This window comes from Pantherophis guttatus, chromosome 6 (genome assembly GCF_059756535.1).
Source record: "Pantherophis guttatus breed Tessera chromosome 6, ASM5975653v1, whole genome shotgun sequence".
In the NCBI taxonomy this organism is placed as follows: domain Eukaryota; kingdom Metazoa; phylum Chordata; class Lepidosauria; order Squamata; family Colubridae; genus Pantherophis; species Pantherophis guttatus.
The window spans coordinates 19,756,043-19,782,400 of record NC_142068.1 but is presented as its reverse complement, the minus strand read 5'-3'; the positions used below and the strand labels follow the sequence as shown (position 1 = coordinate 19,782,400).

The window sequence follows — 26,358 nt, the reverse complement described above, 5'->3', positions numbered from 1 at the left end:
TTTCATTTGAACTGCCTGATTTTCTGACTTCCCTAGGGCTTGATACATGGTTTGTAAATCTGCAAATGCATATCTCCCCTCCTCTCCTTTTAATGTCAGGAAGGGTGCATTCTGAAATGCTTCCCACCCCTCCTCTTCTTCCTCCTTCTGTCCTCATTCCCACATACCATTGCAGCTTCACTGAGTCCCAAACCTACTTCCTTTGTGCACAGAAGTAAAAATGATCCCATCTTTTTTAATAAGGTGGCCTATAGGATTCACCTTTATAAATGATATATTTGGAAATTACTTTTTTTAATTTAATCCTACCGCTCTCATTTGTTCCGTGTTTCCCATCTTGAATCTGAAACTAACATATTCATGCATGTTTCTAGTATGTTCCCTAATGCTGCAATTAGAACTATCATCCCTTGCCCACCAAAGTAGCTTTTTCTCTTGAAATTACTTGAGCCTGCCTTTTTAAAAATTTATTTATCTCTTGGTCCTGTGCCTTAAATTTTACAGAAGGAATGTAAACGGCATGCAAAAAAAGCAGTTAACAATATGAACGGCTTTTCTTTGTTATATGGGGAAAGAGAAGAAGGGAGAGAGAAAAAATAGAAGAGAAAAAAAGAAAGTAATAGATTGGAGACATGTGACAAAAGGAGGAGAATTGCCTGATCCAGGGCTCTGGCCTCCAGCACTTTTGGCAGGTGACTTCCAAATTCTTGCATGGTATGGGAGCAGCTCTGTAGCGGACAAAAAAGCTCTACAGAGAATCATTAAAACTGCCCAGAATATCATTGGGCTCCAGCTACCAGCCATGGATGACATCTTCGAATCTTGTTGTTTGAGGAAGTTGCATAACATTCTCAGAGACTCTTCCCATTCTGCTTACAATCTTTTTTGGGCTTTTGCCTTCTGGCAGAAGATACAAAACAATTAAAACTCGGACCACACGACTTCTGAATAGTTTTTAATCCCAGAGCTATAATTGCACTTAACAATGAACTAAAGGGCCACCATCAGTGAGCTGTTGGACAGCATTACTTTGTCTGTTGTGTGGATGTTTGGGTGGTTCAGGCTTGGGGAATTGTGGTGGGTGGGAGTGTGTTTGGGGATTGTTATGTGTGTTGGACCTGATCTTTGGGTGTTAAGTGAATTTTGTTACATGGTTATACTGTGTATACATGTACAATGACAATAAAGTTGTTGTTATTATTATTATTATTATTATTATTATTATTATTATTTATTCATTAAATATGAAACTCAGTCAACTGAACATTCAAAAATGCATCACAAATACCATTGACTGGTGGTAATGGTTAATACGGGTTGCTGCCAGCGTCCTGAGTATCAACCAAGTACCTTCTTAAGATGTACGATGTTCCGAGTAGCGCAGTTTTTTGCAGTTCCACTGATGTTATTGCAGGAAGCTGCAATTTGCTGATGTATGTTATAAAATTCTTGGACATGGTACCAAGTGCTCCGGTGACAATGGGTATCACTGTTACATACACTGTTGTTGTTGTTGTTGTTGTTGTTGTTGTTGTTATTTGTTTTTTATTGTTGCAGCGAAAGAGAGACGTAGTTCTCAGCATAAAACTGTTGTGTATTCTTCCTTTAGAGGTCTTGAGAAGAAGCCAGCTGCTAAACATGAAAAGCCATGCTTGCTTCTTTATTTAATGTCACTGTTCAGAAACACAAACCTTCATTTTTTTCATAGATATTGGAGAATAAGAACATCTCGGTGCATGCTGGTCTATTAGAAAGGCTCGTTAGCATTTCTCTTTTTTTTCCCCCCACTCCCCATTTCATCCACTTATCTTCTTCTATCCTCCTTTTCACCTCTGCAAGGAAGAAGAAACTTGAATAGCTCCCTCCTTTCGGATTGCAGTTCCCAAGAGTGAGACTGATAAGTAGAGTTTGCTAAATAGTTTAGCAACGGAGGAAATGTGATGATTCTAATGTGCCAGTCAAGCTGACATTAAGATTACAGTTCTAAATATGCTGGAATGAATGAGGTAAGGTTTTTTTCCCCCCCTCTCTTTCTCTCTCTCTCTGGGTTCTGGCTGTCTAATGATAAGCGAACTCTGTTCATGCTGGAGAGTAAAAACATAAACCTTATATCCTCACATTTAGTTATCTAGCTATTTTATTTAATGAAATGTATACTCCATTCTTCTCCAAAGACTTCAAGTTGCAGCAGTTCTGATAAGGCTCCCAGAGGCTCCTAACAGGTTACTAAAGTCAAGGCAGATAATTAGCTTTTCACAGAATTGTCTGTTTGCCCCTCTTTGAACCTGAAGGCAGGGTCCCAGGAGCAACTTGCATTCTCCTTTAGCATCTCTCAAACATCATCGAAGAGTTTTAAAGCTTGTCCTCATGACTGTTATTTCGAACCAGTGATGGTTGATTGATGTAAGGCCACATTTGGAATACTGCATTCAGTTTTGGTCACCACGATGTAAAAAAGATGTGGAGACTCTAGAAAGAGTGCAGAGAAGAGCAACAAAGATGATTAGGGGACTGGAGGCTAAAACATATGAAGAACGGTTGCAGGAATTGGGTATGTCTAGTTTGATGAAAAGAAGGACTAGGGGAGACATGATCGCAGTGTTCCAATATCTCAGGAGCTGCCACAAAGAAGAGGGAATCAAGCTATTCTCCAAAGCACCTGAGGGCAGGACAAGAAGCAATGGGTGGAAACTAATCAAGGAGAGAAGCAACTTAGAACTAAGGAGAAATTTCCTGACAGTTAGAACAATTAATCAGTGGAACAACTTGCCTCCAGAAGTTGTGAATGCTCCATCACTGGAAGTTTTTAAGAAGATGTTGGATAACCATTTGTCTGAAGTGGTGTAGGGTTTCCTGCCTAAGCAGGGGGTTGGACTAGAAGACCTCCAAGGTCCCTTCCAACTATTCTATTCTATTCTATTCTATACAAAAATCCCAGTTAGTGGGGATGTTGCCAAATGCAAGTAGCCCTTGACATATGACCAAAATTGAGCCCAGAATTTATGTTGCTAGGTGAGAAATTTGTTAAGCGAATTTTGCCCCATTTTATGACCTTTCTTGCCACAGTTGTTAAGTGAATCACTGCAGTTGTTAAATTAGTAACCGCGGTTGTTAGGTGAATCTGGATTCCCCATTGATTTTTCTTATCAGAAGGTCACAAAAGACCCCAGGATCCTGCAACCAAACCAGTTATGAACCAGTTGTCAAGCAACCAAATGTAAATCACATGACCATGGGAGGCTGCAACGGTCATAAGTGTGAAAAAGGGTGATCAGGCACTTTTTTCCAGAGTCGTCGTAACTTTGAACTGTCATTAAATGAATGGTTGTAAGTCAAGGACTATCTGTATTGTCAACTTCTTCGTGAGGAGAAGCATACTGAAGCTGAATTAGGATAAGGCAGAGTAGTTGGTTCAGGGGGCGAGACGTTGAACGATGGGTGATATGCCCCATGTGCAAATTCCAGAAAAAAAACTTTTCACATGAACATCTCTAGAAAGAGAATTTCTAGAGACGTTTCCTCTGATAAATCCAGAAAGAGAGAAATCTGGCATTGGTGTGATAAAGGGATTGGACAGCTCAAGAAGAAATTGATTGCAGGGAGGCTTTGTGTAGCAATCCTTGAAGACAACCTGGAGCAGGTTCTGACCAGTTCTGGAGAACTGGTAGTGAAAATTCTGACTGGCCCCGCCCCCATCTATTCTCTGCCTCCCAAGTCCCAGCTGATCGGGAGGAAATTGAGATTTTACAGTATCCTTCCCCCTGGAATGGGGAGGGAATGGAGATTTTACAGTATCCTTCCCCTGGAATGGGGAGGAAATGGAGATTTTACACTAGCCTTCCCCCTGGAATGGGGAGGGAATGGAGATTTTACAGTATCCTTCCCCTGGACTGAGGAGGGAATGGAGATTTTACAGTATCCTTCCTCTGGAGTGGGGAGGAAATAGGGATTTTGCAGTAACTATCCCCTGGATTGGGGTGGGAATGGAGATTTTACAGTATCCTTCCCCTGCCATGCCCACCAAGCCATGCCACGCCCACCAAGCCATGCCCACAGAACCAGTAGTAAAAAAAATTGAAACCCACCACTGACCTGGAAGGTACAGCTGTAGCCGTAGGGGGGGTGAGTGGCATCTCACCTCACCTCTCAGTCTTTCTCCGAAACACTGGTTGCTTTCTAAACCCAATCCAAGGTATGCACTTTGGTATAAAAAAGCAATGAGTGGATTAAGTCTAGGTTACCTCCAGAATTGCGTACAGGGATTCCTCAGCCTATGACCATAATTGAGCCTTGAATTAACAGTCATAAATTTTACCCATCATTAAGTGGGTCACTATGTGTCTGCACCCAAGTTTATGACTTTTTTTGTGTTGGTTATTAAGCAAAACCATTTTCTGCAATGGGAATTTTTTTTGCTGGAAACAGGAAGTAAACATCAGTTTCTGATTTTTTTTTTAAAAAAAATGACATAAATTGAGATCACGTGACCATGGGGCACTGCAAATGGGTGTAAGTGCAGATCAGTTTCAAGTGACCAAAATGTGATCATATGACTGCGGGAGCGGGAGCAGCCACTGGAATTTTGAATCTAGATTGTAAGTAGACCTGGGAAAGTCCATCATAACTGAACTTAGTGAACAGTCATAAATCAAGGACTATCTTCTAATGCAGTCTGCCTCAGGGTCAAGTAGTCAGTTTGAGACACATTGTATAGGTATTGCTACAGCTTTCCCTCAAATAAACAATGAATCAATGTTTGTTGCAATTGAGGAGGGGGGTGTAATTATTCTTACTTAAAGTGTACTTATATTATTGTTTTTGCATTTTCTATCTGTTATGCTTCCTTTAAAGTAGCAGTACCTGAAGTTAAGGAGACCTTACACATGCCTAGCTAGGTACTGTTACTACAGTTAAAGAGAAAATTCTGGTTTTAGTTTCCAGTGCAGGAATTGAAGCCTACCCTTTTAAATTTTAAAAAGCAAGAATTAACTAGGGCAGATCTGGAACTTCCAGTGAAGTATAATTTCCAAATAGCTTTTTGCAAATGACATTGATTCATTGCAATAGAGTTTACTTGCTGAAGTTTTCACCGTTCATCTGTCATTTCTGTTATCTCTTGACATCCCGGGGTCTTTGACAAACGAGAAATAATTTATAGTGGCTTCATTAATGGCTTTAATAAAGGTTTCCTTTTTTAAAAAAATTCCATAATTATAGGTAGGGAGGAGTTTCTTCTTTTGACCAGTGTTTTAGAATGTAAACAGTAGCTTGCATACAATGAGTAGGACTCCACTGATGGGGAAGAACAAATCAGAGCAAAGTCTTTCATAGAAAAAAACTGAAAAAAGTAGCACAGCTTTTCTACATAAGCGTAAACTTTGAGAGTCAGAGGTAAATGTTAATGTTTCTACTGAACCATCCTTCTAAGACACATCTGAGTGAATTCAATGGAATGGATGTATCGGAGAATAGATGAGAATGTATATCTCTTTTGTTCCATTTCTCCTTGTTTTCAGTGTTGTGAGTCTTTACTTGCTTTATTTATGATCTGCATGAAAAATTGCATACATTTCTTCAAAGAAGAACAATTCTGGTGCATGGTGTTATCTAATGGTAAATAATTTGCAGAGATTTTCCTAATAAAATGCACATTATTTGTACCTGTTCGTTTGCAAGCTTTCCTCAAAACTCAGTACTGTTTTGCTGAAAAGCTGCATTACAACACTCAAAAAAAAAAAGTTTAAAATTCAAATGATAATGTGACCCAGTTCACATACATAGGAAATGTGTGTTAAATAAATTTGCATTAAAAGGCAAGCCAAATAAATTTCTTTCCCATCAGACTTCCAATGGTGCAATGGTTAGAATGCAGTAATAGAACACAGGCTAATTCTGCCGGCTGACAGCAGTTCGATTCTCACCGGCTCAAAGTTTGACTCAGCCTTCCATCCTTCCAAGGTTAGTAAAATGAGGAGCCAGATTGTTGAGGGAAATATACTGACTCTGTAAAATGGTTAGAGATGGCTTTAAAGCACTATGAAGTAGTATATAAGTCTAAGTGATCCAAAATCGTTACTGGCATAGAATTTGCTGCCCTAAATCCTGGTCTTTATTATGCATTTATTGCCTCTGATCCTCCATGTTCATTCTCTCAATTTTCTTCTAAGGGAATGAAAATCTGGTACCCAGTTTGGCATTTCTCTTGCATAGAATTGGAATAGAGCAGAAAAATACTATTTTAAGACTGGTACAGCTAAAGATGACTTAAGTCTCTCTGGGGCTGGAGATGTGATGAATGTAATGTCAGGGGAACATAACAGGAAAAAAAACTGTTGCCAGAGTATATTATATCACAATTGTTGGGACTCAGTTAGTGATTGAAAACATCCAATGTAACTTGGGTTATTTATCTAAATGAGAACAGGAATGCCGAAAATATAAACAACAATAATTCTTCAACAGATTCTTGCAGAACTCATACAAGAAGAAATCTAAGAGTTGTCTCTCTATGAAGGGTGTGAGATATGACTCAATATTAAATTCTAACTTTCCTGATGGCTCAGCTGCCTTATAACCACTGTTCTTAAAAATACAATAGATATATGTTGTGGTTACTAGCCATGATTAAGCCACGTCAAAACGCTGTGGAGTCTACTGACTGGAGCAGTTCACCTTCATAGTTCACTGAGAGTGGCTGGGTTTCATTGAAGACTTGGCTAAAGATCCTCTACAGAGTTCTATTTCTGGTTATTATTGTTTTCTTAATTTTAGCAGTATAAGTTTGGGCAAGAAGACAAGAATAAATTATTGCTATGATCAAGATCTGGGAGCTTGTTGTTCTAATTCCTCAGAGTTCCATCAAGTGATAAAGACAGATCTGTCTCCTGACCATCCCTATTTAAATTACTAAAGTTAGGTGCTTCTTTTTGCATTTGATATTTTATAATGGTGGATTTTCAAGTGACGTTTCGGTGTTAATGCAGTACAGTTTACAAGCTATATACTTTGGAAGGTGGTGGTTTATTAAGATAATTACAGGTGAGACCACTATTGGATTCACAGTGAGAGATCCAAAATGGATTATTGAGGGTTTTGATTCAGCCATCACAATTAATTGCTAGAACTGAAGAGGCTGGCAAGGTTTCTTTGATTGCTTTCTGCAGGATTTCACTTTAAATCTTCATCTCCTGTCCTGTCTTCAAAGGATCAGAGCTTTGTGCATGGAATTCTTTTAAGATTATAGCCAATATGAGAAAAATTAGCTTGGTAAAACTGTCATGGACTAGGCTCCCCCAAAAAGGTGGAGGGCATTAAATATGTTCTATATTTCACTCTCTGCAATGATAGAGTATTCTTAATTATCTTCTTTGGGACATCTAGTATTCAAGTATTCAAAGGTGCTATAATATCCTAAAGAGCCAGTTTGATGTAGTGGTTAAGACATCAGGTTAGAATACTAGGAGAAAATCCACAATACAAAAACCTGCAAATAGAAATGGAACAAATGTGGCAAAAGAAAGCAAAAATAGTACCAATAGTAATAGGAAGCTTGGGTGCAATATCTAAACATATGGAACACCCCTTGAACATCATTGGCAATGTCAAAATCACCGTCAGTCAATTTCAAAAGACAGTTTTACTTGGAACACTTACAGCCCGTGACAATAACTTTAACACTGTCAAATCACAATGGCTGCCTATTCCAGGTACTTGGGAAGCACTTCATAGGTGGACAAAAATGTCAAATCTATTCTAAACATCTGGGTGATCATGCAACCAACCATAATAATAATATACATGTTGTTCAACTCCAAGGCATAATAGATGTGGCACTGGAAAAGAAGACGAAGTATATTTTCTCATATGTTAAAATACAAGAGTCAGAACAAGCTGAATGGTGGGAAATTCAAGAAAGTGCATAGCTAAAAGTGAAAAGTTATAATTATGGTCACAAAGTTGGACAACTCTAGAAAAAGATAATGAAATTTATATATGGTAGGGCCATGAAAGCTTTTTGAAAGGCTATTTAGCATCATGCATCAGCATGAACAAATTGCCTCACTTTGAATCATTATTAAAACATCCATATAATTTGAAATACTCACAAAACTACATGAACGTGCACTATATATATATTTGTTTTCGTAGATTTTCACGGGTAGAGGTATGCAAGTTTTGGTGTATTCGGGTCTTTTCCCATGTAAGATTGAGAGTATCTTGGCGACGTTTCAATGAGGTCCCATTCATCATCTTCAGGCTGGTGTCTTCGGCTTCATGCTTGTGTGAGGAAAGCGTGATCGGAGCTGCCGTCTCTCTATAAATACTAGTGGGGAGGTGTGGGGTGTTGGCTTTGTTGCTGTGAGCGGGTTGGCTGCCTATGTTGATTGGTTGATGGAGTTGATGTTTGCAGATTAGCCAGCTGTTTTGTAACATCCTGTGTGGGTGAGGTCCTTGATGTGTGCCCATTAGTCTTTTGTGTTTTAACAACCTGGGTAATGGGCTGTGTGTTAACATCCTGAGTTCTAGTGTTGTGATATCCTGAGTTTTTTGATGTACTGTCCTGAGAAGATGGCTGTGATGCCACATCCCGGGCTTTGGTTTGGCTCCGAGTTTGAGGTCTTGCCATGTGTTCATGGCATGTGTCTGTTTTGTGCTTTTTCTTTTTTTCTTTTTTTCATTTTTTTTTCATTATTTATTTATAAAACAACACAATATGACAAACACAAGACACAAAACATATATCCCCTTTTTACAACAGTTTCGTACCGGTAATCTTCTATTGTTTACATTTTCCCAAAACTTTCCTTATATTATATATATCCTTCTTGTCCCATTATCCCTTATTGCTCTATAGCTTCCTTCACACATAATATTAATTTTATACATTATCCTACAAACACTTTCCATTTAAATTTTTTTCATTTTTTAATGAAATCATTTTTATCCACTATTCCTAATCTCCAGCCAGTTGCACTATTTGTTCCATACTGCATAGTATTCTGTATATCAAAGGTGCTTTTTCAAGAGGCAACAGAACTTTCTTGTTTTTCTTTGAAGACATTTTGCTTTTTATCCATTCACTTCAGCTCTGAAGAAGTTTTTTGGAGGAGAAGTGAAGTCTTCAAAGAAAAATAAGAAAGTCCAGTTGCCTCTTGAAAAAGCACCTTTGGGACAACTATGACCTGGATGACTCCATAGACATTGGAAGCTTTATGATTTTCAGGAGATTTGAATTATTACTTGTTATCTTAGAGGCCGATTAATAGATCATAACTTTTGTCCATATATTCCAGAATTGTGCACTCTGATTTGTAATGACCTTCTATGATTTGGATCAATTTGTATAGGATATAAGTTCTACATCAGCTTCCCCAGCCTGGGTGTTCTCTAGCATTCCTCAAAATAGTTGTTTGTGCTTTCAATGACAGATTGATATATGATCGAAATAGGCATTCTGGTTGAGACATTCTAAGATGAAGTGCTCACCTTCGTAGGTTACATACACATATAGATGTAAGACTGCTCTACATAAACCAAGCTGTTCTATGGGTATAACAGGGAGAAATATGGTAGTGTTCTCACTTTTTATCATCTAGCATTACTACTTATCACATCCAGACATTTTCTTCTTCTTATAAGAAATTTTATTAAAAGGTGGCAACTTCTAGTTGAATTTGGCTGATCCTGAGGACAGGTAATCCTGAATTTACCACTGGTCAATTAGCAACTTTTCAAAATTACAAAGGACCCTGAAAAAAAAGTGACTTACGATCCAGATTCAAAGTTATGATGTCTCGACAGCCCCCCACCCCCATGATCACATGATCATATTTTGGGTACTCAGGAACTGGCCTGCATTTACAGTCATTTGCATTGTCTTGCGGTCACATGACAATTTGCTGGAAACCAAAGTTTATTTCAAGTTTAGAGGAAAAAAATACCCAATGGTGAAAAATGAGTTTGCTTTATAACCATAGCATTTGCTTTACGACTACCACTAAAAGGTTGCAAACTTGGGCGTGGTGATCTGCTTTATGGCCATCATGACTTACGACCAACATTGCATTCTCAAGTTACAGTCATAAATTGAAGATTACCTGTAATTAAATTGGGTCAGACCTAATTCATAGTTGTAAGGGGGATTGTCATTGATTAAAAGGACTATAAATTAGACTAAAAAAGGGAAAAAAATCCCAGGAAAACAAGGCTGGGTACAATTTGCACCATTCCCAGGAAAAGTTTATGGACATACTCTGAAGGGCTCAAAATTAGTTCCTGGGCATCCTTACTTTTCTATTACAAGTTTGCCATTGTTCAGCCTAAAAGTATGAATTCCACTTAAGTACCATACCAAGTTTATTTATTTATTCATATGATTTATATTAAGCATCACCTCCAACAGCTCAAGTTGTATCTTCTTGTTTAATCCCATGACATAATATGATGCATTACCCATCCTTTAAAGATATTAAAACATGGACCGGCATACAATTTTTTCTTAGAGAAAAGCTGTCCTATAAATGTTCTTCCTTTGTAATTTTTCATACAACTAAAAACTTGTTTTCAGTGCAAGTTAAATCTCAAAGAAATATGACACTAGTAAAAGATGAAAGATGCAAAGTTCTGTTTATCAGTGGGTATAGATCAATTAGTTATGGCTGCTGTACAATAGTGCTATATATTTCCAGCGCAATCAGTTTAATAACTCCCAAGTTCAGTTCCAGATTAAAGTGTGAATGTTTGGCCTTAGATGCATTCTTATATATTTTTTTAAAATCAGCTCAACCCAAATTGGAAAATAAATGATGCTCGTTTATAGCAGGGATATCAAACTCATTTTCATTGAGGGCCGCATCAGTGTTGTGTTTGACCTCAGGGGGTGGGGGTGGGGGTGGCCAGGGTGGCCATGACCAGCTCGGCATCATTCGTGTCAGGGGTGCCTGTGGTGGCCTGAGCGCTCTGCCAATGAAAATGGACTCCCGAGCTCTCTTTTCAGCTGCGACATCCTCCTGCAACCCTCTGCCAGGGAAAACAGAGCTTGGGAGTGCCACATGCAGCCCTCCCAAGCTCCAATTTTGCTGGCAGATGCATCACAGGCCAGTCCTTCACTGTTTATCTAAGCACCCGATGGGCCGGATCGGGGCCCTTGGCCTTAGTTTGACACTCCTGGTTCAGTGGTGAAATCCAATTTTTTTTACTACCGGTTCTGTGGGCGTGGCTTGGTGGGTGTGGTGTGGTGTGGCTTGGTGGGCATGGCAGGGGAAGGATACTGCAAAATCTCCATTCTCACCCCACTCCAGGGGAAGGATACTGCAAAATCCCCATTCCCTCCCCACTCTTGGGGGAAGGATATTGCAAAATCTCCATTCCCACTCCACTCTGGGGCCAGCCAGAGGAGGTATTTGCCAGTTCTCCAAACTACTCAAAATTTCCGCTACCGGTTCTCCAGAACCTGTCAGAACCTGCTGAATTTCACCCCTGCCCTGGTTTATAGTTTAAGTTCATACTTAACATTTACGAGATGTATGAGATGTGATTGCATATTATTATTGAGAGAAATTCATGACCAGCAATATTACTTACACCTAATACTTAAAACCAGGATCCCTGATGCATATATGCCCCAAGCAGACATAAATATGGCCATATATAGTATTTGATTTAATCAATAAATATAGGTCAATGCTTATCCAATTGCTCTATGAATCTATTTCACCCTTAGTTTTGCATCAAAACAAGTGACTTAGAATTGATTTGTCTTTATTATATTTTTTGCCAATTAATGGCTGTTAATTTTATTATATTTTTCTTATTTAGCATTGATTAGTAATTTTTCTTTCCCAACTTCTCAGAAAGTTATGAAATTGTGCATGTATGAATATTTATTTAGATATTCGAACTCCCCGCCCCCCCAAAAAAAACCCACTAGCAAAGCTCCATGGCAGAATTGTTTTATTAACAAAGACTAAACAATCTTGTATTTCTCCTCTCATGTGTTTTTAGAAATAGAATTCTAAGTAAAAGGTTGTCAGATTTTCAGATACAAAATCCACTGGTGTGAAATTATTTCAGCTGTTAAGTTTCTGTCTGCCATGTCTGCCAGAAACTATGTTAGGAACTAAGAGGTGGAAGGAACGCCTGCCTGGAAAAATTCCAAAACTCAGTTCCACTTTGGGTAGTATATCTACCTTCTTTCCAGAGCATATTGTCCCATTTATATTTTTGCATTCTTTTTAGCAAAGAATTCTTTAAAGGCATTCTGAAGAGCTGCAATATATTCAGAACCCATTAAGATAAGGATTATTACTACTTTTAGGATAAAGTCATAGAATTTTGCTTTCAGTGTCATCATCATCATCATGAAATACCTGGACAGTAACCAATTATAACCTTTTAATGTTTTGCTAAAATTCTAGTCTTGCTCTTTTAGACACAGTTAATGAAGAAGCTTCCTGCATCTAATTAGGCTATTGAAATATTGGGGAATAATAGGTTCCCCTTGAGCCCATCTCTAAGTTTAAAATAGACAACCATGTAATTATCTTTCCTATGTTATGTTTTGTCCTTGGAGGAAAAGAGCTACTCTTGAAAAAGTTGGGAACAAGATGCACTCCTAATAGCAGTGACATTTCATCAGCACTGGTTTTTATGAAACCTCTTGTTAAGCAAACCTATTAGAGCTAATACTCCCTTGAAAATGGTTAGATGTTTCTAATAGTTGTGTTAAAACTCTCCCATAACCACCATGCAATATGACTTACAACAACATCTTTTCTAATCTCAAGGCTTGGCGTGAAACTCTTAAGATCTGATCCCTAATATCTGTAAAAACTGATGTATCCTAAACTTTGCAAATTTTAACTTTTCCCATATCTTTGAAAAGATGTAGTGGCCAAAATTAATTATTCCACGTAAAGATAAGGGAAGGTAAAACTAATCTACCACTTTAAGCTGTTATTAGAGTTGGTGATTAAAGCAAGATTTCACACAACCAAACTTTGTAGCTTGCTTCTCTACATTAGTCTTCTTCAACTTGGCTTCCTTGAGCTACAGTACATTGGGACTTCAGTTCCTCCAATCCCAGAATGTAGAAAATAAGGAAGATGCCTTTCCAGAGAGTGAGACCCTTCATGTCATTATGCTTGCCATCATTTTATCTTCTATTGGTTTTAATCAGAGGTGGGTTTCAGCAGGTTCTGACCAGTTCTGGACAACCGGTAGTGGAAATTTTGAGTAATTCGGAGAACCGGTAAATACCACCTCTGACTGGCCCTGCCCCCATCTATTCTCTGCCTCCTGAGTCCCAGCTGATTGGGAGGAAATGGGGATTTTGCAGTAACCTTCCCCTGGAGTAGGGTGGGAATGGAGATTTTACAGTACCCTTCCCTTTGAGTGGGATGGGAATGGCCCCTGCCACACCCACCAAGCCACACCCACCAAGCCATGCCATGCCCACCAAGCCACACCCACAGAACCGGTAGTAAAAAAAATTTGAAACCCACCACTGATTTTAATGTAATTTGGATTGTTGTGAGCCACCCATAGGTGTTGAGAATTGAGCAGCATTGTCCTGTCCCACTGACACATGCACATACCACAAAGGTTTGAAGTCTTTATTGAGGCCTAAATTCACCTAAATTGTATTCCCCAGGAATACCCCACACAGGAACTAGAGCACGATCCAATGGGTCCAATTTTCCCAAGATAGGGAAACACAGAGCAAGGCTGGCAAAGATAAGTCCACGGTCCAAAACACAAATCCTGCAAGCCAAAATCCTAGTCCAAGGTCCACAAGGCAAAGTCCGAAGTCCAGAACCAGAGTCAAGGGCAAAGTTCTAAGGCAAGGTACACAGTATCTGAACGAATTCACAATTCAAAATGGAAGAGTTGTTCTCAACATTGCTCTGCTCTGCATGCAGAGATAAATAGCTGTCAGCCGGTGCAACTCATTAAGAGGGGCAAGGCTGCCTCCTTGTGGCTAGCCTCACTGATCTCTATTGTGCCTCTCTCCTCTTGGCCCTGCGTATCCTAGGACCTGGAGGAGAAGGCAGTTCCTTCTCATTCTTGCTCATTGGTTGCAGCTGTTCTCCATCTCCACCCTCTGCTTCAGGTTGGTCTTCCAAGCTTCTTGGTTGCAAGTGGGAGAGAAACGATTGAAGCCTGGGAAATGGACCCCTTGTCAGTCAATAGAAGTGCTGATTTACCACCAGTTTACCAGGTACTTAGGCACCAAGGGCACCGTGGCACAAGCAAACATCAATTAACATAATAGCCAGGTATCAATCCCCTATTGACAACAAAAAGCCACACACAGTCAGGCACCATTCAAATACAACATGTAGAACAGTCCAGGGCACACATTCTGGAGAGAAAGTGACGTTTCTGAGGATGGAGTCCAGCATGAGCCTGAAAACTTTCTTTTATGTCCCATCTCTAAAAGGAAACAAGATTTGGGAACTCAAAGACTCACTGGTTCTCTTGTATCAAGCAGTTTACCCTAGCCAAATACATCCTTGCGTTCCTGCTTTCTCAACACAATGTCACAATTATTTATTGTGTTATTTAATAGAGGTAGTATGGAACATATCCCATGTGATAAAGCAGCTCTTTGGTTATATAGCCAGAGTATCTTTGATTGATGTCAGCCGGGCTTGCTTTAAGTGGCCATATTAGCCCTTTAGAAAAGATGTTTGTTTATGGTTTTAGCTCTGAAATTGCTTTGGAAGAAGAAGCTCTGAATAGGTAAGCGGAGACATGCTTCATTTGATTCAGTCGGATTCTTCCCTCATCAGTGTGCAGCTTTAATTGCGGTAAAAGCCTTTCAAAATATGTTGGTGTTTGTTTTCTATATCTGGCCGCTGATGAAATAAATAAACAAAAATGTTAACTGGAACCTTTCAAACATTTCATGTTGTTCTTAATGCCGTGCGCCGGATTGATCTTCCCTGAATGTGCAACACTGTTGTGGGTTAAACAGGTTTGGGCTTTTGGTTTTAAATGAGTATCAGGGCAGGAAAGCTAAGGAATCTTGCTGGGAAGAAAGTGGCAGGGTGCCAAATCTGATAATCTGACACTAGCTGTTTTTCCCCTCTTTGTGCCATCTGCCACTTAATCAGGAAATTCAGAAAGCGAGCTGCAGACTTCCCTCTGTTTGAGATATGGAGTACAATGTCTTTTCTGGGCCATTAGGAATTCCACTAGGATGCATCCAAAATTGCAGGTTTTGTGCCTTTCTATAAGGATTAACAAATACATGTTAAGGAGTGTGTGTGTGTGTGTGTGTGTGTGTGTTGTGGTTTCCATCTTGTGTACTCAAAAAAGGGACAAGTATAGAACATTTGGCATTCTAGAAGTCACTATAGACACAACCATGATGGATTACATAGTGAAACAGATGAAAGGAAATACAAAATTGCATAGTTTCTTCTCCTTCCTTAGCACAATTAGAGGTAGGATTCAATTTATGACAGCTTAGCGACCAAAAAAAGGGGATTTACAACCCAAACCTGAAAGTCTGATTCCCCTCTGTAGTCATGTTATGGAACTTAGGGTGCTTGGCAATAGGACCTCATTTATGGCCATTTGCAGTGTCCCAGAGTCAGGTGACCTTATTTTACGACAGTTTTTGGCAAAACCACATTCATAGTGAATCATTAGTTTGCTTAATGACCACTGTGGCCATAAAGTGGCCACATAGACCACACAGAGGGTCTATGTGGCTGCCTTATAATTGCCATAGAAAAGGTCATTAAATCATATCAGCACTGTGGCCAACCTATTTTATGACGATTACAACACATAAACATAACGGGCAGGCTCCATTTTGGTCGTATGTCAAGGACTACGTATAGAACTTTTTGTAGTCCAGCGAACAGAACTCCTGTGGTAGAAGAATTCATGAAACTTCATTCTTGATTCATCAGATGCCATCGACCAAACTCAAAATCCTGTGTCTATTTCTAAAGCTCTAGGTTACTTTAGATTCTTGAAATATTTTTGAAGTTGGAAAATTGACCACTTTAGTTGAAATTGAAAACTGACAACTGATTATCATCATAGACACATCCCTGCTACGATGTCCATCTTCTGGTTTTCTTGATAATATACTATGACCCATGGGTGGGTTCTACTTAACTTTACTACTGGTTCGCAATGGGGCTGTGCGCGCGCTTCTGTGCATGTGCAGAAGCTTCCTGATGACATCGGGGTCGGTGGGCAGAGCCTACCGCCAGTTTTACTACTAGTTTTATAGAACCGGTCCGAACCAGGGGCAACCCACCACTGCTATGACCCTAGAATCTGAATAAGAGACCATCCGAATTTGGAGTTAAGGGGTCTATATTACTCCAAGGTTCAATATTAATAGTTTACATAGATACGCTAAGTGAAATACTAGCTAGAAATAAGTGGGGATAGTCTCTATTGTATATGAATGATGATAATGCACCATTTATCATCTATTACAATAGAAATAATTCAACGGCAAAGTTACATAATTGATGAAGAAAATCTATCAGTGGTTACCAGGAGTTGAAAATGACTTGAGGGCACATAATCAAAGTATATGATTAAAAAACAATCATATTAATAAAAAAAAACAGAAGACTTTTTTTTGAAGACATGGGGGGAAAAAAACCAAGGCAAAACAGCATTAAACAGCAGCCTTTTAATTGTTACCAAAACCAGTATCTTCCAGAAAAGGCAGGGTTGGCTTGATGCTGGAAGCAAGCATATGTCAGGATTAGACAGAGTCTCTGGGAATGCATTCAACAGTATTGGCACTGTAGCTTAAAATGTCTTGTTTTTCAGAGCCCTTTCTGGAAGTCATCATCAAAAAAGCAAGATTCTCGCACATTTTAGAGAAGGCAAGTTTTTTGCAACAACAAAATGGGTTTAATTATGGAACCTCAGAAACTGGAAGCTGAGCATGTTGGCCCTCATTTGTCAGTGCATAGATTAAGATCAAGCCTTCCTATTGCCTTTGATCTTCCTTCTGACAGTCTTGGCTTTAGGAGAAGGATGCTAATTACGTGATAACATGAAAACCTCCACCCATTCTTGGCCTGGAATATTTTAGTAACGCTCAGCATCAGAGGATTTTATTACATTGCTTTAGTAAATCTACACTGAATCTATGACTTCACTTAGAAGAGTGACCCTTAAATCACAACCTCCGATGTTAGGGATGGGAAGATTCCTTCTGACGTCCAGCAGGATTATTAATTGGAGCATGTTTGGGAAATAACATTTGCACAATTGCTTTTCCTCAGGTACCTACTTACTTGGAATTCTAATGCAGAACCACACCAATGTTATCTAAGATCTTCCTATATTGCTTAAAATATTTCAGCTATTTTATAATTCCATTAATAATATAAAAGAAATAGGCCTCCAACTGAGAAGAATAATTGCATGCTGAGAAATGCCTACTTAATACAAAGAAGCTTATGTACTGAATGTGCTCAGCTCTGATTTTTTGCTCTGTGTTTGTGTGCAGAGTGAGACCGAAAGAAGGAACATTTTCTTCCCATGCCTGAATATATGGATATGTATTCTTAATAGAAATTAAGCTGATAGTTCAGAATGAAAGATGGCAAAAACCATTACAAAGGATCCAGTTTTCAGCTGTAATTCTGATTTTGGTTTTGGTGTGAAGTGTACATTGCTTCCACATCATTCATTAAGAAGAATCAAGATAATGTAATCAGCATTTTGGGGGGGAAGGTAGGACATACACAGTAAACTGGACAAAACGTTGGCTTGATTTGGTCTACATACAGGATATGTGTGTGCTTTTGTGCATGCACAGTATTACAGAAGTGGTTTGCCATCACCTTCTTTCATTATGTTTACAGACTACCCACTTCTCTGGACATTTCCAGATAGTCACCCATTCACGTATTAACCAGGCTGAACTTCAGTAATGGTTAGGTGTCCAATTGCACACACTCCTAGACAGGGACGCCTTGTTCGTACTCACTCATGTCTTGATTGGTTCCCATTTGGATTATGGCAATGTGCTGTACATGGGGCTAACCTTGAACAACACCTGGAAGCTACAACTAGTCCAGAATGTCAGGCCTGGAAGCCATCTTTTACATTTCGACTTTCAGGCCTGCCACATTTTCTACTGTGGGAAAATGGGAGAGGGGAATTGCATAGAGTATGGGGTGATATGTAGTCAAAATTCCTTTCTCAGAGACATTCCTTTCTTTTGTTGGGGGTGTTACTTGGAACCCTGACAGAATGTAATGGGGCATACAGCGATGGATGCCCCTGGATTTACTCGTATAACACTTCTGTTGCATGAACTACACTGGCTCCCAGTTTTCTTCTGGATACAATTCAGGATGCTGGTTATTGTTTTTAAAGCCCTGAATGGCACAGGGGCAGATTATCTGTAGAATTGCCTTTTCCTAAAGACATCTACTTGTCCTACCAAATTAGATTACATAGGGCAGGCATGCTCCTATTCCCTTCCCTTACTGCAGTTTATGGGACCTAGGAAGTATACCTTTTCTGTAGCAGCCCCTGTTTTATGGAATATTTTTCCCCTGAGGTTCGGCAGGCCTCTACCCTCCTAGCCTTTTGAAAAGTGCCAAAGATGTGACTTTCCCACCAAGAGCTGGGCTCGGGTGAGATGGCTGAGAGGTTTTAATGAGGGACTGTTTGTCAGAAATTTAATTTTGGCGCCAGATTTTTGATGTTTATAGTTTTAATAAATTTAATATGATATTATGTTGTTTCATTATAGATATTGTTTTAATTATTGATTGGGATATTTATGCATGTAGCATGGCTATAATATTATTTATCCTTCTTATTATCTTCTTTATGTCTCCTATTATTGGTATGATTATGATTACGATTATTATTCTGCTGCTTTGCATGTACGCTGAGAGCTTCTGCACCAGAGACAAATTCCTTGTGTGTCTAATCGCACTTGGCTTTATATATATATAAAAATTTTATTGTCATTGTTACGTATATACACAGTATACCCATACAACGAAATTCACATAACACCCAGAGACCAACCCCAATACACAAGACAATCCCCAGATGCACCCCCACCCACCAAAAATTCCCCACCCCTAAACCACCCAAGCATCCACACAGCAGACCAAGTAATGCTGTCCAACAGCTCACTGGTGGTAGCCCTTTAGTTCATTGTTGAGTGCAGTTATAGCTCTGGGATAAAAACTATTCAGAAGACATGTGGTCCAAGTTTTAATTGTTCTATATCTTCTGCCAGAAGGCAGCAGTCAAAAAAGATTGTAAGCAGGATGGGAAGAGTCTCTGAGAATGCTGTGCAACTTCCTCAAACAGCGAGATACGAAGATGTCATCCAGGGCTGGTAGCTGGAGCCCGATGATATTCTGGGCAGTTTTAATAATTCTCTGTAGAGCTTTTATGTCCGCTGCAGAGCTGCTTCCATACCATGCAAGAATACCGTATGTCAGGACACTCTCAATGGTGCTGCGATAGTAGGATGGAAGTAGATGCTGAGATAGATGTATGCTGAGATAGATTTTTACCTTCCACTTAGATTATTACAGTGCACTGTATGTCATGGTAATCTCTGAGGACAATATGGGGTGTTTAAGTAATTGCAGAATGATGCTACAAGAGTACTACCTAGATGCAACTGTTAGTTTAGTCTGTGCCAGTCTTATATCATCTCAGCTGATTTTCCAAGTTTAGATTACAGTTCAGTTCAAACAGCTATTTTCTTGTACTTTATAAAGCACACAGTATTGGGAAATCCATTTCTTCCTAATTTATGGATTTATTTATTACATTTATGTGGCCTCCCATTTCAGTTGCATGACTCAGGGTGGTTAACAATTAAAAACAAATTAAAAAAACCTATACCTATAACATGGTACTATATCCGAGTTCTTCCCACTGAACAGAGTATTGTATTTAGTGTTAGATTAGAGGTGTCAGTATAGCTCAAGACTTTTATCTTTGCCTTTGAAGTTAAGGTTTAATAATGGATATGCTTGCCATGGTAGATATCACACCAATTGGCAAAACCAATTCATTTTGAAAGATAAAATGATTCATAAAAGAAAAATGATGCCAGCAACAAAAAGAAAACTGGGTTAAATGAAAAATCGGTAGAGAAAATGGAATTGCCGCTAAGGAAGATAGCTCAAAATGCCAAAAAATTATATTGTAGAGTTTATATTTAAATTTATCCCTTTTCAGGACAGTTAAGGGAAAATTCATCTTCAGCTTTACATATATAGTTGATAAGAATGTAAGAATATGTATTCCTATACATTCCTGTCTGTTTCCTGAAATACTGGTCTGATAGTCCAATCTTTACGCATTGAGATGTGACATTCAGACGTGGTATTCAATCGTTTTGTACCAGTTTGGGCAAACCGGTAGCAGAGATTGTAGGCGGGGCCCATGCACAAACTTTGCTACCACCCACCTGCCCTGGTTCTATACCATCCTATTTGGGCACATTTTTGAGGCCAGGAGCATGCACAGAAGGCCAGGCACATGCACGGAAGGCGCGCGCAGGGCAAACTGGTGGTAAGAATATTGGAAACCTACCACTGGTGGCATTGGGATATTTGTGAGTTGACCCATACTTTATCAAAAGTCCTCCTTGAAGAGGATTCCAGTTTGATTCCAGTTTATTAACGTTTGGAACCACAGATTTTTAAGTGAAGTTAATTTTGTAGGTTTTGCTACCTGGTTGTCTTTTTTGGTACTTTAAAATTGTTCTTTTTCTGCACTTACATTTTGCATGTGTAAGAGAAAGAGAAAATCCTAAAAAAGAAACCGTTGACAAAAAAAATAATCAACAGATCTATAACTTTTTGCTTTAAGTTGCAAACATGCTGAATGGGAGGAAATGAACTTGATAAACTAAAATGAGAAATGGAAATTGGCAGGTTTGTCCATTCCTGCTTCAAAATCAATTATGTTTCTCAGGTGGTCTGAACAGAATGACATCCCTTAAAGAACAGCTTTTTTCCATGGTTCCCGTGGAAGAATCCAAAGTATAAAACAGCTTGCCTTGCTCTATATTTTGTTGCTCTCCTTTCAAGCAAGCATGAATGGAGATTACGTCATTATTAGGCCTTCCTACCATTCAATCCTGAGAACTGTCTATAAGGCAGAAGAGATCAAAAAAGTTTGACCTTACCAGGAATATAGGCATATTGCAAATTCTGTGATTAAGATGAGATAGTTTTATATGTGGTCTTTATAGCAGCTAGTTGCTTATGGAGGAAGATTCACAGAGAATAATAGAATAAAAGAATAACAGAGTTGGAAGGGACCTTGAAAATCTTCTAGTCCAGTCCCCTGCTCAAACAGGAAACCCAATTCATTTTAGGCAAATGTTTGTCCAATCTCTTCTTAAAAACCTCCAGTATTGTAACACCAACAACTTCCAGAGGCAAATCGTTCCGTTTGAACATTTATGCACTAGAGACAATTTCCTTGTGTGTTCAATCACACTTGGGTAACCAAGAATATTAAATTCTAAAGAATAAAGAATATTCTACCCTTCCTTCCTTCCTTCCTTCCTTCCTTCCTTCCTTCCTTCCTTCCTTCCTTCCTTCCTTTTCTTTCTTTTCTTTCCTTCCAGATAAATTACTATATCCACCTTAATGGTCTGGTTCACATGGAGAGGTGGGTTTCAGCAGGTTGTGACCAGTTCTGGAGAACTGGTAGCAGAAATTTTGAGTAGTTTGGAGAACCGGTAAATGCCGCCTCTGACTGGCCCTGCCTCCATCTATTCTCTGCCTCCCGAGTCCCAGCTGATCGGGAGGAAATGGGGATTTTGCAGTAACCTTCCCCTGGAGTGGGGAGGGAATGGAGATTTTACAGTATCCATCCCCTGCCACGCCCACCCAGCCACACCCAAGCCATGCCATGCCCATCAAGCCATGCCCACAGAACCGGTAGTAAAAAATTTTGAATCCTACTACCACTGTTCACATGCCATGCTCAGACATGGCTTTTTTAGGTTTGCTTTAGTATGTCCAATCCTAGCCATTGTGAATTGTTGACTATGAATGGTAGCTTAGTCTATTTATATATCTATTCAGTTCTGGTTCATTTGATAAATCATGCTTAAACAAACCATATTTGTGTGATCCCAGCCAGTGTAGGCTCACTGTATATTCTAAAATCAATCTCCTCACAAAACAGTAGTAATTTTTTTTCCTGATAGCCCTTTTGAATTATTAGACCACTCATGGAAACCTTTTCCCCTCTCCCTATTGTTAAACATTGCCAATAGTCACTAAAAGATTACTCTTGTACTCATACACAGAACACATACATTTATGATTGTTAATAATCTAATTTTCAATCTAAAGTGTGACCAACTGATGCGTTGAATTCTGGATGTACATTATTCAGAATATACAAGGGACAGTTGAAATGAAAACCTTTGACCCAATTAGTGTTGGAACTTGTGCTTCTGTAGAGAAAAGGACCCTCAATATTCTGTTTGGAGCTTCTTCGTGATGAGGAATACTTGTGTCAAAAAATTCAAAGGAATAGTGTGGTCATTTACCAGAAGGCAAAATGGTGAAATATTCTCCCTACTTCACTGCTCCAGGGTATCCTTTGTCACCATAGCTGACTGTATCAATTTTTCTGGGTAAAGATCCATTCTTTTAAATAAAGCAATGAGCTGAAAGAACCATTTTTATTTTCTAACAATGTCCATGGGGCTTCTGTGGTGCTTCAGTGTATTTTTGCAAAAAACGATGATGTGGATACTACAAGGTTGGCTTGCAATGAAACTTGATTCATATTTAAATCGCAAATTGTTGTTTTGCTTTGAACCATGATATATAAAGATTCACTAATTACAAGATTGAACGTAAATTCACTAAGCTACACAAATCAATATTTCTTTCTTTGTCAAAAGAGAGATTTGAAGATCTTATTTGCAATGTTACAGTCACCTGTCTAACTGTCCTTTGGTGTTTCAGTATGCAAAACACTTCAGTTATTCATTTGCAGATAATTCAAAAGGACTTTAATAATATTTGAGTTAGAATTTATGGTTTGAAATCACAGCCTTCAAGTGCCAAAATCTCAGCCCTGAAATATCAATACACTCAGCACTGATACTTGTTTACAGAATGGATTCTCTTTAAGTTTAGGCATACTTTTCGATCAGTCCAATTTACCTTATTGAAGGTGAAAGAAGTCTAATCATTACACTCTGTAACTATCACCTTCTTATTTCAATTATTCTCCTTCAATTTTCTCTTTTACTCCATCCCTATCAGACTAAAAAAGGCTGATAGAAGTTCATCTAGGCCAGGGGTCAGCAACCTGCGGCTCCGCAGCAGAGGGCCCAAAGAGCCACATGTGGCTCCTTATCAGGTGATCCCACCACTAGCTGGTCCCACCCCTCACGCTCCCCTCCCAGTCACTCCTCGCCTGGCCTGAGAAGGTAAGGGTGACGGCAGGGGATGGAGAAGCGGCCAGGGCAGAGACAGAGAGATTCAGAGAGAGAGAGAGAGAGACATAGAGACATAGAGAGATACAGAGAGAGAGGGAGAGGAGGGAGGGAGGGGAGGGGAGAGAGAGATATGTCAAAAGGGTTTTGTGGCTCCCGGTGTTTTCTTTTCTGTGGGAAACGGGTCCAAATGGCTCTTTGAGTGCTTAAGGTTGCAGACTCCTGATCTAGGCAACATGAATATCCAGTAGCTGGGTAGCTGTGGTCAGGAGGTATGTTGGACACTAAGAGAAAGGTGATGGATGGATATCAGATGCCCATGAAGGACCTCTCATTGGATAGGGAGAAACATGCATGTGGATTGCATTTTGCTTTGTTCTTATAGTATAAGTCTGGTTGTCCATAAAACTGTTGTTGGATTTTAAATGTCAGTACAATGAATCAGGTGGTTTTTTTTTTTGCTCATCTGTCATCCCTATTTTTTGATCACTACATTAAACCGCATACCATCCACACTTAAGCAGGTGACAACTGGGAAAAATCCTTTTTTTTTTAATTTTTCCTTCTATGAAATGCCTTTCCTAGAGAAATCTATCGTATCACTCTCCAGTTGAAAAACCTCTGAGTTTCTTTACTTGCTCTTTTCTTTTTAGAACCATTGTTTTTATACCCAATGTAATCTGTTTGAAGGGATTATAGAATCCATTTGATATATTTGTTTACACTCGCGTTTTTTTTCACAATTATGTCCCTCTGTGGGGAGATGAGGAGTTAAAAAATGTGATAAATATTTTTATTTTATTGTATTGTATCTTTATTTGTTAGCTGTAAGAAAAATTGCCATGATTTTTTGAAGCTCTTTTAAAAGAGGGCAGAGACTGAGGTCATCTTGAGGGGCATTATGTTCCAGATGGCAGGAGCATGGCAGAAAAGGACCAGGGGTGAAATCCAGCAGGTTCTGACAGGTTCTGGAGAACCGGTAGCGGAAATTTTGAATAGTTCAGAGAACTGGTAGCGGAAATGTTGAGTAGTTCAGAGAACCAGCAAATGCTACCTCTAGCTGGCCCCAGAGTGCGGTGGGGATGGAGATTTTGCAATATCTTTCCCCCAGGAATGGTGAGGGAATGGGGATTTTGCAGTATCCTTCCCCTGCCATGCCCACCAAGCCACGCCCACCAAGTCACACCGACAGAACCGGTAGTAAAAAAAAAATTGAATTTCACCACTGAAAAGGACCCCAGCAAATGGAATTCCTTGACCAACGGGGTCCACTACATGCTCCTTCTTTGGTGAGATGATTCCTCAAGTAGCCTTGACTCATGCCACAAAGGGCTTTAAAGGTGATAAACAACACTTTGAATTGGACCCTGAAGCAAACTGGCAACCAATGCTGCTCACGCAACAACAGTATCGCATGGGTCATGCTAAGGATTTCCAGAACTGTCCTTGCATTCTGCACCATTTGTAGCTTCCAAATTCTCTTCAAGGACAGTTCCATGGGGACCTCATTGCAGTAGTCCAAATGTGAGATGATGAGGGTATGAGTGACTGAGTGCAGGGATTCACAACTGCCAGGAATGGGCACAACTAGTGCACAGCAGGAAGTTGTGCAAAAGCTCTCCTTGCCACAACTGGCACTTTTCTTCAAGCAGGAGTCACAAGTTTAGGAGAACCCCAAGTTGCACAGGGGGTCTGTCTGGACAATGCAACACTATCCAGAACTAAAGATGTTAAACTGCTGGATCCTGAAGTCCCATGCATCCATAGCCTGGGTTCAGCCAATTTTGAAGAATACATCAAAATAAATAGAAATGTTGAGGGTTTTTTTTTAATGGGATTTGGTTGAATCATGAACATATCTGTTACTGTGGTTTGGAACAGTAGCTGAAAAGTCAATATCCTTGAAGTTATTGTAGACTGACTTTATCTCTTATTACACTGACAATGTGCAAGCTTTATTCAACCTTATTTCATCTAAAAGGTTTATTAAAGGCCTGGTAAGCTATGACAGTTACTAAAGTCATCTTATTAGGGTTCACAGAATGGGTTAATCTGATGCATCTAGTCACTGAAACAAAAGCCATATATTGTAGTTTTATATAACAAAAAAAAATTACTAAGGTGCTGAGGTTTTCAGTTTGCAGTCATATCAGCTTTTCTGAAATCTGCTTTTTTTCCCCCCCTCTCAAAGGTATCTTTTGTTCTAAGGTAATATTTATTGTCTTTTAGAACAGTTCTTTAAAAACAACTGCAGTTTTAGAGGAAGAAGAATCATTTTAGAATTTGGTAATGGTGATTTATTGGTTTGATTCCAGGTTTGTGAATAAATTGTGGGTTTTACAGTTTTGTGCCTTCTGAATGAAATAGCAAATTACAGTTTGCTGCAAGGAAAAGCTTCTGAAAAGGAAAGTGAAGAGTCGAGTGCAATATTCATCACAGCTTTGTGCATAAAATGACAAAACTGGACTTGTTTAATCTGAACAAACAATTTGCTTCCCATATTGTCAACAGAGACACTGACTATCCATCTGATGGAACTAAACAATGTTTTGCATAGTCACCAGGGATGTTTTTGGAAGGTGTTAAATCTCCAAGATAGTGGGTGTGACATTGCAATCCAACCCCTGCCCTTGGCTTTTTTTAGTTTTAAATAAATGAATATCTTCAAAAGGGGCAGGACTTAGATCTCAGCACCATGCCTGCTATTTTTGACACACATCTGTTGGTACTGTTAGAGGATCCCTACAACACTTTCCATCTAGAACATCTGGTTACTTGCAGTGTATATATTTTGCATGTATACTTTCAGAAATCTTCTCTATTGGCTTGAGTGCTTTGGGAGTAAAATCCTTTCTTTCAATCACACTTAACTTCTAGTAACTTTATGGGCATATCTGTATAAGTCT

The 26,358-nt window shown here is 39.2% G+C and overlaps 1 long non-coding RNA gene across 18 annotated transcripts in view; it reads left to right on the top strand.

The window, feature by feature from the left end:
* The window catches only part of LOC117678212 (uncharacterized), a 243,370-nt gene that overhangs the window by 96,054 nt on the left and 120,958 nt on the right, over window positions 1-26,358 (top strand). For 8 of the 18 annotated variants that reach the window (XR_015728446.1, XR_009620494.2, XR_009620487.2 and 5 more), the window contains 2 exons: window positions 1,840-2,006; window positions 5,843-5,958. The exons of 8 other annotated variants lie outside the window; for them this stretch is intronic. This is a non-coding gene — a long non-coding RNA (uncharacterized LOC117678212). The remainder of the gene's footprint in view (window positions 1-1,839; window positions 2,007-5,842; window positions 5,959-26,358) is intronic. 2 more of the 18 variants (XR_009620484.2, XR_015728443.1) reach the window with 1 other exon arrangement.